This window comes from Mycteria americana, chromosome 10 (assembly GCF_035582795.1).
Source record: "Mycteria americana isolate JAX WOST 10 ecotype Jacksonville Zoo and Gardens chromosome 10, USCA_MyAme_1.0, whole genome shotgun sequence".
Classification (NCBI taxonomy): domain Eukaryota; kingdom Metazoa; phylum Chordata; class Aves; order Ciconiiformes; family Ciconiidae; genus Mycteria; species Mycteria americana.
In genome coordinates, this window is record NC_134374.1 from 11,541,836 (window position 1) to 11,556,247 (window position 14,412).

General features: G+C 39.2%; 1 long non-coding RNA gene across 2 annotated transcripts in view; it reads right to left on the bottom strand.

The window, feature by feature from the left end:
- Nucleotides 1-14,412, bottom strand: part of LOC142415265 (uncharacterized) — a 58,590-nt gene that overhangs the window by 42,062 nt on the left and 2,116 nt on the right. For both annotated transcript variants that reach the window (XR_012777340.1, XR_012777339.1), the window contains exon 3: nt 14,054-14,124. This is a non-coding gene — a long non-coding RNA (uncharacterized LOC142415265). The remainder of the gene's footprint in view (nt 1-14,053; nt 14,125-14,412) is intronic.

Here is a 14,412-nt window from a genome sequence, read left to right on the forward strand (position 1 = left end):
AGCTTGCTTGGAAAAATTTCATCCCAAAGATCAGATTATTCCTGAAACCTACACTGGTGAGCAGGGCCTGGAAAGGTCACACAGATCCCCCGTCACGTCTGCATAAATCATCAGCTCTCCTGGGGCCAGCAAAGCGCTGTTAAAGCACCTGAGTTCCTTTAGAGAAGGATCCTGCAAGGCAAGTTAAGAACTGGAAAGCATGTTTACTGAATAATACTCTGAGGTGAATTTTAGATCTCTCAAGAGGCTCCAGCCACATAATTGCAAATACTTGTTATTTTATCTGAACCTCATAACTCTAACTTGCAGTGATTAAACTAAAATTCCCACCCCAGATCTGCAGGAACACAAGTCTTAATAACAACTGCTAAATCTCAATATCACATTCAGCCACCTTAGTAATCTGTTTAAAAAAGCAAAACATCTGCAATCACATTATCAACCAGCCAAGGGGCTGAAATCTCCCAAGGGGATATGTTGGGTTAGAGAGAAATTTTGCTTAAAAAGGAAGCTTGTATCATCAGGATGAAAAATCCCAACCACAGAAAGCAACTATGTGCTGTAAAACATAACCACCGTAACAAATAGCAACCTCTTTTGTCTCCCTTCAACGCCTGAACAACTAAAAAGCTTACAATAGATTCTCCCCCTCCTAAATGCAGGTCCAGTCCATTATTTAAAAAGATTGCTTCAGGTTTATCACAATGAGTGTAGAATTCTTTGTTTGTGGCAAGCACAACTAATACAATAAATACCCTCACATTCTTATGTGGTACTGGTAAATAAATAAAAATAATCCCTAACACTAACACAATCCCCCATATGTCATCATGATAACAATGCTCTGGAACATCTTATGCCTGCACACTGTCATCATCCAAACAGCATCAGCCATCTGGGTGAGCCAGGGCAGATTTTCTTTAATGAATCAGAGAGAGAAACCAAATGTTGAAGCTGATCTTGCTGAACGTTTTCAGGTGGCTGAACAGAACCCTCACAGCATTATGATACATCCATAAAAAAACAGAGGCAGACTCAGTTTCACATGGCTAACAGCATTGCTTGTGCTTCAATTTCTTCTGTCAAGACAAAGTTTCTTTGGAAGAACTACAGCAAATATCATTCATTGCAATCAGTTTGTAGAGGCTGCTGTTGCCAGTGGCATCTTCGGTCAGAAGAGGGTAACTTGGTGGTTTAGGGAGAAGTTTGGTTCAGAGTAGATGACAAACACAAAGACCTCTGACATATGGAAAGGTGGGTGGGAAGGGAAGGGGGCTGTTAGGGCAGAAGACACGGGGTGCTGCTTTCCCCACTTCATGCCACCGAACAGTGTCATTGCTCAGAGTTGCTGCTCCAGACACGATGCAATTAGGCATCTAATGCGTGATGTGCTCCATACGATGTGCATCTGCTGCACAGTTTGCCTGTGTGGCTGGGTTTCAACACTCAGATTATTTTAAGCGTGGTCTCAACATCTATGATGAGAGGCTTGGTCCAAATTACAGCAGGCTCAGCAACACCACCAAGTTACAGTAGTTTAGCAAGTTGCCACCTTTCAGCTGGGCTAGAGGCACTGTCTGTGTGTGCCTACCCAAATGTGAGGTAATGTGGCTTGGACTAAACCTAAATGGTTTAATGTAAATTGGATTACTTTACCGAAGGCACCTGATATTTAACCTTTATCCCAACCACATTCCTTTTGTTGTTCAATGTTGAAGTTGCAGTACACACAGGTCAATAGTCAGCTCCATGCCTAATGCTTTGTCATCTTTTTGATAAATTACACTCATTAACTATACCGTTTCTTCTGCAATTTGAAAGGATTACTAAGACTTGGACAATAAGATAGTTAACTAGGACTATAAAGCACATTTTCAAGGACTAAATTTTACATCTTCAGTTCTCTATTGTTTTTCAGTGACTGTGAAGTACAGAATGAGGGGGCTCTACCTAAAAGAAGCAATTGAAGTCTTAAATGCATACTTGATTGAGTACAATTACCCACCAACTCTTTTGAACATCCCTCTACAGACAGGCAGAGATGAAGCATGGAGAGAAAGCACAACAATAGCTTTTTATGTAACAAACTTTAATGCTCTTGGTTGGGAAGCAGTACGCTTAAGGCTTCAGAAGCACTCTCTGATGCCTCTGGTTTCCTTCACACTAGGAACGCATCGACAGTAGAAGGGATGCTTACAATTAAACAATTGTTAATATCTTGTAGTTAATAAATACACATAGATTCAAGTCTCAGCATTAAAATTTGGATATGACAAAATATGGGGTTGTTTAGATCTGGGATTTTACTTTAGCATGCTGAAAAAGACAGCTCAGAACTGATCCTGGCTGTCAAACACCCTTAAACATGGAATTTCTTATGTACACAGAGAGAAATTATAAAAGAGATGTCCTGTCAGCAGAGGACAGGATGAAGAGCATAGTGGGCAGCATTGTAAATCACATTCTGTTACTGACTTTTCTTGAACTGGGAAAATTCACTTCGTCTCCCTAGCACAATCCATAACTCTGTAAAGGAGGTCACTTTGGATGTGCTACTATTCAAGACCTTGCACTACTACATTAATCTACATCGCTCCCACTGGCTCTAGGACCTAAGTCAGTTGCCTTTTTTAGCCCTAAGACTGGCCCACGTAGTCTGGTATAGCCTGACACGACTGCTTTCCTCCTGCACCTATTTTGCAATCAGTATCCCAAGTAGTTTAAAGCTCTACTGGGTGTTTTTACACGAGATCACACCTCTGACTGTAGCACAGGCGTGCCCAAAGTTCCTGACCTTCTGTCTCATTACAAATCAGAATAATGCGCACTTTACTGACATAATGCTCTGCACAGTGTTCATGACCAACGGCCAGCCCAGGACAATTCTACGTACCAGGTGACATCAGCTCTGTTCTTGGCTGCGGTTAGGGGAAAGCAAAATAGAGTTCTAAATGAGAATACCGCTAGATTTCCTAGTCCCTCCGCCATGCCTTCTACATCAAGCCATGCCTGTTACACAAGACTTACCATAATAAAAACCAAGAATGGTTGCAAAAAATGCTTGTTAAAGGGTTGGCCATGGAATATTACGATGACTTCTGTTAAAAACATCATATGCTACAGGTCAGCTACAGAACTGTTTTGCCATTAGAACAGAAAAGCCAAGAGAGACAGTAGGTATTTTTTAAATTACTTTTTTACTATTAGGACAGTGTATTATATCCCAGATGATTAATATAGATGGCTCTCAAGACACCTGTAATCCATGTATGTTCTTTGTCTTCATAATTCATTGGCAATTTAGGCTTAACTGCATAAGAAGCAAGCAGGCTGGGCATTTGTTAATGTGCAAAGAGCAGGGAAACAAAGCTCCTGAACGGCAGGAAAGAAGAGAAAGATGAAGGCTATCTGAGGCTGATTGTTCTTGTCACCTCTAGGGACTCAACAGTCCACATACACACAAATTTTGGTGCACCAAAACCACATTAGCAAGTTGTGAAGGAGAAAATACCTCCTCTGTAAGGGAACCGGCAGTATGATCATCCTTAGTAAAAATATACAGGCTGAAAAATCACTGAATTTGTACTGTCAGCAAGAAGCAGCTGCATCAGTGTCTTCTTTGCCTCGTCAATAAAAGGCAAAAACAAGGACCCCGACACGTTCATGGTGAGTAGTAACGGCCTCTGACTCAGCAGAACTTGGTATCCCTCTGGTCTGCAGGGGAGGGGGGATGAAAGAGGCAAAGGATACCCATGTACAATATTTGCATTTTCTTTGGGGGAGCTACTGGGCAAACTCACTGATGGGATGCTATAATGACAGTTCTCATGGGGCTATTTCCTGTCAGCAGCTGGATTCCATCTGTTGATATTACTCAGGTCACTAGGTCTTGGATACTCTATTTTTTTTTTTTTTTTGGTCCTAGATCAAAATTTTGCCTACAGATACTTAGGTGCCAATTACCACAGATGTGGGAGTCTGCAGAAGTCAGGGATAAACAAGAGTCCTCAGACCATATGCTGTGTGTGTTTGTGTGCGTGATATTTTTTTAAGCAAGCCATTTTCAGATCCCTTATGAAAAATATTTAGGAAAGATGTATTCCATTGAACCAGATGATTTTGTTCATTAAAGATATGCTTTATTCCTTGCACACTGCAGGCTCCTGCTCAGCAGGGATTGCTGGCATGCAGGATCAGTATATTCACCCTCCACAGAGCCCAGTGTGTTTCAAAGTCTCCTTGTCCTCTAGCACCACAGGCCAAGTTTGGTTACAGAATAGCTCCTTAAACTTTTTTTGTGATTCTGTGATTAAGTAATGTCTTCAGCCTTTCACTTCACAGAAGCACGGCATCACTGGGGTTGGACAGGACCTCTGGTGATCGTGCAGTCCAATGCCCTGCTCACAGCAGAGCCAACCAGAGCAGGTTGCTCAGGACTGGGCCCAGCTGGGTTTTGAATATTTCCAAGGGTAGAGATGCCATGACCTCTCTAGGCAATCTGTTTGCATGCATTTAAATTTGAAATTCACTATCCACAATTATCTTAACAGCTTTTATTTTTATAATTAAAAGTGACTATTAGCAACATCAGCATGTAAAGATCACACACAGATACCCTATCCCTGTCTGCCCTGGTGTGAGAATGGTGCCTTTCACCCCCAAGTCAAACCTCTCCCGTAAGATAGAGGACTGTTGTTGCCAGTGTTTAAAGGAGTATCATCATAATTAATTTGTTTTAAAACAATATCCAGATTTCCAGAACACGTGATAGGACTGAGTCCACAGAAGTTATAATATTTACTTTGCCTTTTATCACTGATGTTTGGCATTTTCATTTCAGTGCAAACATTAAAACTACAATATCTCCTGACAGTTTTATTTTCCATTTTTTATCATACTTTTATTTTGTTATAGGCCTGTCTCTGATACTCATCATTTTAAAGTGTAAGTGCTATCTTATCTTCAATGCAGACTAGTAATAAAAGGAAATGGCAAATTGCTTTAGGAGATTAATAATCCAATCCAGAATAACTACCTCTACACATTTTGGTACTATAACTTCCCCACTTCCTTTTCTTCCTCTACAGAGCCTAAAGATAGCCTAAGATACACACAATGTTGTAATACCGGGAAACACTGCTGTGGCTTCTATTCACTATGAAAAGAGATGACTCTGCTAAGAGCTGAGAAACATTACTAAAAGGGTAAAAAAAACTTATCTGAGATTGGCCAGCATAAAAATGGAAATTTATTCCAAGCTGACAGATAATTTGACAAAGTAGAAGCAAAGGAATCCAAGACAGAGCTTGAGGAACTCTATCTGCAACTAAGCAAGGTTTTGAATTATGTCCCTTCATTAAAGGTACCCGCCAGTGCCTGCTATCCAGGTAAAGTCTGAAGGAGCTGAAAACTTCAGCCAAGTTATTGAGAAGTTCTAAGAGAACTTCATGGTCAGCACAGCACAGAAAGATGCTCTCGAATCCCCAAATACTTGCGATAGTAATCCTTAAGTTTTGTACAGAAACAGTAATATTCCAACCTAACAGGAGCTCACATTTTACAATCTACGGAGGAAATAGGGGCTCTCTAAACTATGGAGTGTCATGGTTTAGCCCCAGCCAGGAACTAAGCACCACGCAGCCGCTCGCTCACTCCCCCCCGGTGGGATGGGGGAGAGAATTGGAAGAGCAAAAGTAAGAAAACTCGAGGGTTGAGATAAAGACAGTTTAATAGGTAAAGCAAAAGCCACGCACGCAAGCAAAGCAAAGCAAGGAATTCATTCACCACTTCCCATGGAATCCCTTCCCCTGCTTTTGCAAAATTTGCCAAACACTCTCTTGTAGGAGACGTTGCTTGAATGCTAAGCTTGAAGGGTGTTAAACCCTTCTCTATTCAAAATTAATACTTCCAAGGATCTGGTCTGTGCTCAGTCTGTATTGACAGAATATAGCCAACATCGTAATGTCAGTTTTGGCACCACCCATCTAATGCACACCAATCCCCACCTTGATATCTTATGTTCTAAGTCATTTGGCTAGGGCATGATACAGACTCCCATAGGCTATTAACAGAGGCCCATATGCTACAGCCCTCTTAATGTCTACACAAGCGCCTGAGAACACAGATGTCCAAGAAAAAAATTGTAAGATACCCATCTATGGAAGCTCTATAATAAAACTGAGCAAATAGTAGTCAAATAGTCCTCACAAACAATACAACTACAAATTTACACTCAATAAAATTATTCACTATTCTTCCATGACAGTCACTGAATAAGTTATTTTCTTCCTTGTCCATCCAGAACCTTAAAATCACAGGTGAGATCAGAGGAAAATGAAGAGGAAATTACCATTCCAAGGACAGATACTATTATCTTCTGCTCTAACAATAAATACATTATTGGTCATAGACAAAGATGCCCTGTCCACCAAATAACAGAATAATAAATATACAAACTGAATAATTACGAGGCACCTGAAGCCATTGAAATCTCTGTGCCAAAGGAACACTTAGTTCGTTATGTGCCGTGACTCTATTGGTGTCTTTTCCTTTATAAATAAAAGATAATAAAATGTGTTTCTTTGTAGTAGTAACACTGACTACATTATTGCAACAGTGTAAGAAGCCTGGGAGTGACTTCAGTTCTGCCAGGCTCACATAGGTCCAGAATGAATTAGAGGGAAAGTGTTTTAGAGGTGACTGCAAAGATCATCATTGCCAGCAACAGTAGCTGTGCCTGCAGAAACAAACATCTAACCAAGCCTGCCAATCAACACGGGAAACCAGAAAAACACAGCATATCTTACGTGGACGCTGTGCTCTGAAGTAGTAGCTATAATCGCAACAAGAAGAAAGGTTCCCTAGTCCAACTTCCCATGTCATTTTTGGGAAAAGATCCCAGTACTGAAAATAAATGAAGATCTTAAGTTCTTGAATTATTTCCATCTGTACACGAAGTAGAAAGCATTCACAGTAACTTGGCAAAAATACTAATTTTAAAACAAAAAGGTAAGGTTGAGTTAGTGCTGGAAAATGCTGGCATCGCTGAGGAGAGCCAGCAAATTCTGCATTTGTCAGCAAAACCAGTACTGGCAGCAGCTACGCCAGCCCTCACTACCTGCAACCTTCTGCCAGGGGTCTTTAATCCCACTGTTATCCATCACTTTTAGGGTGCAAACTAGCCCTGTCATACTGTGGTTCTTCTGCAGAAATTCCCCGCAAGGAAGCCAGTTAGTCATTGTCTCTGTAGAGCAAACCCGGTGGGATGCTTTGTTGTAATGTGAGTTTGTTCTTCAAAGAAAATTCTGAGATGGCCTGTCTCTTGCTGTAGCTATCAGGTCAACAGCAATGGTCTTTCCATACAATCACCACGATGGTTTCCCAATTCACGGCTTGAATTAATCACGTGCATCTATCTAGTAGGTACTACACTCACACTTCTAACTTGTTTAACTGCTTTAACTGAACCATTATTGCATTATGATGATTTTAAACTAATACTGTTATGAAGAGGAGTTGAACCAGCAACCAAAACAGAAAGGGTCTACCACCCAAATTTGTGTTTCACTAGCCCATAGAGCTGCAGTGAGAGTTGCTATGGAAAGCCAGAAAATGGACAGGTACCCTTCAGTCCTTACAATTCGAATTTGGAAATAAGGATTTCTTTAAAACAGTCTAGCAGCAGAAGCAACTTGTAGGAGATGACTGAAATTTTACTAAGGATCTGTCTAGAAGATTACGGCACATGCATGACCACTGCAAAACAGTCCAGGTAGAACATAGCTTCGGCCTGTCCTTGACGGGGCAATGCCAACAGGAGCAGTACCTCAGACAACAGATCCATCGGCAAGCTTGGACTCTGCCAGGAAGGCAGCCAGTGATAGAGATGCACTTCAGCTGGCGCACCACACCAGCCAGCTAAGGAGATTTTGTCAATATTTCATTTATTTGGGGAGGGAAGAGAATAAAGTTTAAATAGCAGCCTAGCTTTTAAGTTTTTAATAAAGCCCCTATAACTCCTAGGATTATATCAGCCTAGATCAAGGTCACCTTACCCAGACTTTTTTGTTTTTAGACACAAGCCTGTTCTTGTGTTTAATGTTCCCTGATGCTGCAAAGGACCAAAATGATAATAAGACCCCGTTGTAAGGACAAGCAATTTTATTCAGGCAGAGGACATTTAAACACACATAACAGCTTCTGTTACATGCTAATGGTGCCACAGCTTCACTGTCTCATCTTACTCGGTCAGCTTTGTGGCTGAATTATGGTTTTAATAGTCTCTGCTCTGACTATGATTTGTTCTTTGTTGTTTTTCTGATCTGCACTTTAGAGTAATACATTGCTACAGACACTTTAGCTGGTTATAGCAGCGCATTGCAAAAAGAAAATATCTTCACTCTTACAAATCATGTGTATCTATGGCCGTACATGATCTAAACATGTTCAGAATTTGTGAATCTTTCACAACACTTCAGTAGAAATTCCTGATAAAAATACATCTGTACACTTCATTTTTTGATTCAAACCAGCAGCACATTCCAGTGTAACACTTTTCCCAGTTTACGTATTTTCATCACAACCTCCATTCAAAATGCATCTTCCATCCATTCTTTACAATTCTTTTGCTTTAAATATTTAATGATAAACACACAAAATACAATATTGGATGAATGTGGCCCTTATTTAATAAACAATTCCCAAGGGACTACATACATGCATACAGCTTAATACATAAATAAGTATGCAGCAGATCAGAGTCTATTTTGTCATTCATAACAGAGAGAGGACTACAAATGTACATTACTTTTCAAAATTCAGGAACAATCTAGCAGAGTCTTTTAAGTTGAGCTATCACAGGAGTCAGCAGGTGTTCTATGAATGAAGAATTTGAAAGCTGTAAGTGTTCCTTAGTTTGAAGAATTTATAAAGGTAAATAGGTGCAAGAAATAATAATGGAAAATTCCATTTAGTACAGGACAAAGGAAGGGCGGATGTAGATATATTATTAATGAAGGGAATAAAGCTTGACAAGGAGCTGACGACTAGCCAAAACCTTCAGTTCTTCTGGGTAGATAACCTTCCCCAGCTGAATCCATCTACAGATTGTGCAAATCACAGGGAGACAAAAAACTGCCTTCCACCAAACCAAGTTAAACACTTTTTCTGCCATACCTATTCAGACTTGATACACCCTGACTTCCTTTCCATATATCTAACCTGTTCCACGGTCCTGCCAGGTAGCCCCATACTCTTCCTTCGTGAGCATTCTGATAATCAACAGAGGGTTACAGTGATTCAGGAGATTCATTTGCTAGCAGGATGGGATTTTCAAGCAAAGATTGCCAGGCTCTCAAGTCCACAATTCAAAATGCACTGCAATGTGAAGATACCGAATCCAATTCTAACCTGGCTGTGGAGAGCTAAACTCTTAGAAGTTTCAAGGGAAAACAACTAAGGCTACAAGTTTTTACAGCTCTCCAGCTTAAGTATAATTTTTGAAAGCACATGGAGTTGAGGTAACTGAAATAGAATGATACTTTAATGACACCTTGCCCATTAGGTTATTAAGGAGATCAATCCATTTGTTTCAGTTGCTTTTAATTATCTTCTGTGGAGTCATTCTGGTTTTATACTGGTGTAAACACATCACATCCCATACTGTTTAATTTCCTCAAAGATTTTGTTTGCCTGTTTTTAATTTTATGAGGACTTTAACTTCCACGTGTTTAAATCAGCAATGAAAGAAAAAGATCATCTTAGAACAAAATGGAATAAATTCAAACTATATTTTAACTTTACGACTGCTCATTTTCTTATACTGGCAATTCCCAGTCACCAATGTCAGGCGAGACAGCCTGACACTTTTAACCATATAAATACCATAATTTTGAAATAACTATAGGCTTCTGCTTGTTATTGCTTAAGATTCAACAGAGGATGCATAGTAAATGGGCCTTTAAGGAAACCAATTCTATTATTCCTGCTAGCTGGGGCAATGACTACCATCGTGAAAGTAAAATTACTGCCATTAAATCAAGAAACTAATTAGAATCAGATCATCAAGTTCATTTTCTGCTGGAGACTTGGTCTGCTGGCATGGGGTAGAATGATTTACTCAAGAGTACCTATCAGGGCTGAGCCAAGTCCATCGGTTTAGTATATTTCTGATATTCAAGCTGCCTGAAAGAAGCTCAGCAGTTCAAGAAGGTTCACAGGCACTTGTGGTAGCTAGATCTGGGCTAGCAGCTCTCACTGAGAGGAAGGTTGGGAACACGCAGATCGGGAAATCTGGCTCATGCCTATGTATGGAGTCAAATGGAATCAGACGTTAATCTTCCTCCACAACCCCAAGAGGACATGGAGCCCTCAGATGGCTGCATCAAAACCAAAGACACTATTTTTGCTTTTCCCTTCCTTTTTCATTTCATTCCACTTCAGCCCTCCATCCCCAAACTCTGACAGCAAAGATCAATATGATATAAAATGGAAAGGATTATGGTCTGCCTATGCTCAAGCTTCTAAAATAGAGAGAGACTAAATCGCTCTAGTTCACATAACGAGACATTAACTGCATTTGACAGTGTTTGTGAGATACTCTTTATGCTGAAAATCCTCTTTCATATACAGACACTGGAAATCCCCTGTGCACGTCATCATTTAACCTGTCTGCCAAAGTCAATGTCAGCTTCCCACTGTCTATCTTCTCCTTCTGTAGGTGGTTCAGCAACTCAAAAGGCGCATAATTACTTCATAAATATCCATCAGTGAGCTTATTAAACTTGGGAAAAAAGCACAGGACTTTTAAGTTCTGATCTCATACATACTTCAGAATGCCGTGATATGGTGAATCACTCCAAATGATAACATAACCAATTAGACAGCTTTTCATTATCAAAGAATAATAATGAAAAAGATAATGAATAAGAGACGATGCATCTTGTCACAACAAGAAGTGCTGCGATTAGAATCCAGGAAACTCAGCTGTCATTTTGTCTGACCTTAAAGGAGTCATTTACTCTTTATGCCTTTGACCTCCCACCTAGTATGCAGCACCAATACTTATTTTACACGTCTTTTGAGAGTAATGTTTCAAATGTTCTTCAAAATTATATGATGAGTCAGTGCAAAATGTGTTCCCATATGTATATTTAATTGGGTTTTAAGGACATTTTAGGCATATGCATGCTTATATGCCTAATATGAACTCTTTCCAGCCTGTAATAATTGGAGACCAAAAAAAAAAGCCCACCAAAATTTACATATATGAGGTCCATTCTATTAATGGGACTTCAAAGTTAACAATTTTACAATTGTGTTTTCTTTATAACCAACACACACTGGAGGGAATGATAAATTTACTTAATAGCTGCAGCATTATTCAACACGCAGCCTAGCAGAACATTCCACAAAGCACAGAGTGGCTTGTCTGATTGCCTCCAGCTACCTGTGCCACAGGAGTTGGAAACATCAGGTATGTTTCAAGTAAGCTACTGTTAAGAATATGATAGCTTATGAAATCACAATGAAAATCACTATTTAAGATTATAGAGGCTATATTTATTGAGAAGGTCTGCCTTACACTAGGACACTAAAGTTCTCAAACATCTCCACACACACATACACAGGTAAGTGGCACAAACTGGTTACCAAACTTCAGATTAGTGTCCATTTTCTGTGTTCTCAAACAGTCCCAGAAAATGAAGAGAGAAGTTCTTTCTCCAAAAATACAATCATCCAAAACAACTCACCTTCTTACCAGTAAGGAAATACTCAGAGCAACACTGATGTTCCTTCTTCCAGGACCATGAGATTTCTCAGAAATAAGCCCACCTCCAGAAGAGATTATAAAGATCTCAAAACAGTGTCCTCTGAACAAACTACAAAATCACTCCACCTTCTCCAGGAGAAATAATATTCCACCAATAAAGAATTAGAAGAAGAAAAACAGAAAGAGCCTTGCTGATATGACTTACAGCATGTATAGGACACTTCAATACTGCAATGACTAGTATCACAAAAGCTAGCTGAGGAACGAATAAATACTGTGTTTTTACAACAGATGGATATATGATGGGTTAAACAGAGTGTCAATATGAAAAGATGCAATTTCTAAATTAAGACATTTTCTGAACTGTCAAAACAACTCATCAGTTTGAAGTAAATTCTGAAAGATTCCCAAAAGAGTCAACCTATTACCGAAGAAAACTGATTAATAAGTCTAGTATCGATCTGTCGAAAGTGCGTGATGACTTTGCCTTTCCCTTTGAAAGCTTTCCCCACTGCAACACACTGGCAATTCATCAGCATGGTCCACAGGGAAATCATTAAGCGAAAATAATAAAAGAGAGAAGAAAATGAAGAAAATCTCAAACATTTACTCTATGGGTTTCTGAGTTCTCCTCTTTTGCATGACTTAATGTCATGCTCAGGAAAAAAACCCAACCTGTCCATCTAAGGGAATGCATTATTCCTCAGAAGCAAAATGATAAAACCACTGGTCTCAAATACCCAACTATTTAAAGCATGTCCTTGAGGATAACTCTGCATGGGGAAAAATTAAAATGGACAGCTACCTACAAACAGCTACCTACAAACACGAGTCTACCTTTTTGCTGTCTGAAACTCAGTCGACACTTTTAACATTTAATTTGTATGCACACTTCTGATCTGCCATGGACACCAGCCAGTCTCTAGCAACTTTAAGCGAAGATCAATCCATTTCTTAATTAGAGATGTGAATTAATGGAAACTGAAATGATAATTTTAAATACGGCAGGCCCTAAACAATGACTTCCTGAGATGCTGCATGCCCTAGAGCGTTTCCTTTGTAATATTTTCAAACTATCCACTCTCATCAATGATTTACAGGTTCTAGGTGCTACTTGGCAGTACTTTCAATGTCTGTGCTGATAAAGAAGAAAACTTTTATTGTATCTTGAACTCTCAACAAATACTTTGAAATTTCATAAGAGTTCTTGCATTTGTCCTTCATATTTCCAGAGTTTAAAAAAACCAACCTTAAACTACCTGCGTTTTCATATAGAATAATGCTTATGAGCATCTCATTAATGAGCCACATTAACTTTCTCCACCATCAGAATATACTTAATTCTGTTGGCCTCACACCATAATTCTCCAACTGGGTACTGAACCTCATTGTGACAGCCCAATTAGTTCTGCTGGCAACAGTAATGAGATTATGATTATTTGAGAAACATACCTAGCAAGTCTGAATTCTTATGCAGTCCTCTGGTTAAAAGGGATATTACAACTTTAATAGAAGGAGACATCAAAAAGCGTTTACCTACACAAAGGAATTCAAGAATTGTGTTTAAATTTAATATAACATATGATAAAGAGACGAGCTGGAGTAAAAGCCTGTCACTGCTTCTCACACAATAGTATTTATAGCTCTATATAGGACCAACTCCATGACATTAGCGGATGGAAATCTTAATACCTTCTGACACAACTGGGTTGAGCCATCTATTATCACCCACAAATCCTTTAAAAACAAATACTGGTTCAAATAATTATGCCGTTCAACATATTAACTTCCTAGATACCAACAAGGGGAAACACAGTGATAAAATAACCTGTTTTAGGGAAGACCAGTAAAAAGAATGATCTGTATCCTGGGCTTCAGATCAAAAGCCTTTAACATTAGGATCACACTCTCCACTGAATAAATGTCAGAGAAATAAACTTGATAGAACAATATATTTTCCACGCTCTAAAATTATGAATTTTAAAAAGGACCGAGAACATGAAACTACAAAGTCTTTAACCTCTAGGGAATAAATTCAAATACCAACCAGGTCAGTACCAATCTAATGTCAACTGTTACCATAAAAAAATGGACGATGATTAATAATAAAGTATCAAGCTGCCAGGGAGGTATTTAGTGGGAATTGTGAGGATCTGTGTTATTCTTAGTTATTCTGTGTTATTCTCTGTGTATCTTGATTAGAATTTTAAAGAAAAGGTAATGTTTCTCCCAACCCTATTTCACCATCATTTATAACCCAGAGCATGAAAACTGTCAGCCTACCTCTCAGATTCTTCCAGATACTGATCTTACTCAGCTTGGGTGCTTGCTAGCTTGTTTGCAACATTACTTTCCTGAGAAGGAAAATACAACATAGAGCAATCAATGGAAGGTGAATCTTTGGGTTGGAAATGTTTAGTACACAATGCAGATTTTGCTGATCTAAACTTTCTTAATTACATTTTCCTCCCTCTGTACTGTTGACAGTCTCATCTCATTGGTATTCAGCTGACTCCCACTTCCTACAGTATGGATAACTGCCCCTTCCGTTAGCAGTTGCACACCTCTCTGATCACTACTATAATTTGTATGGATGGAAAATGTAAAAGAAATGTTTATCATGTGTAAATTATTTTAATTTC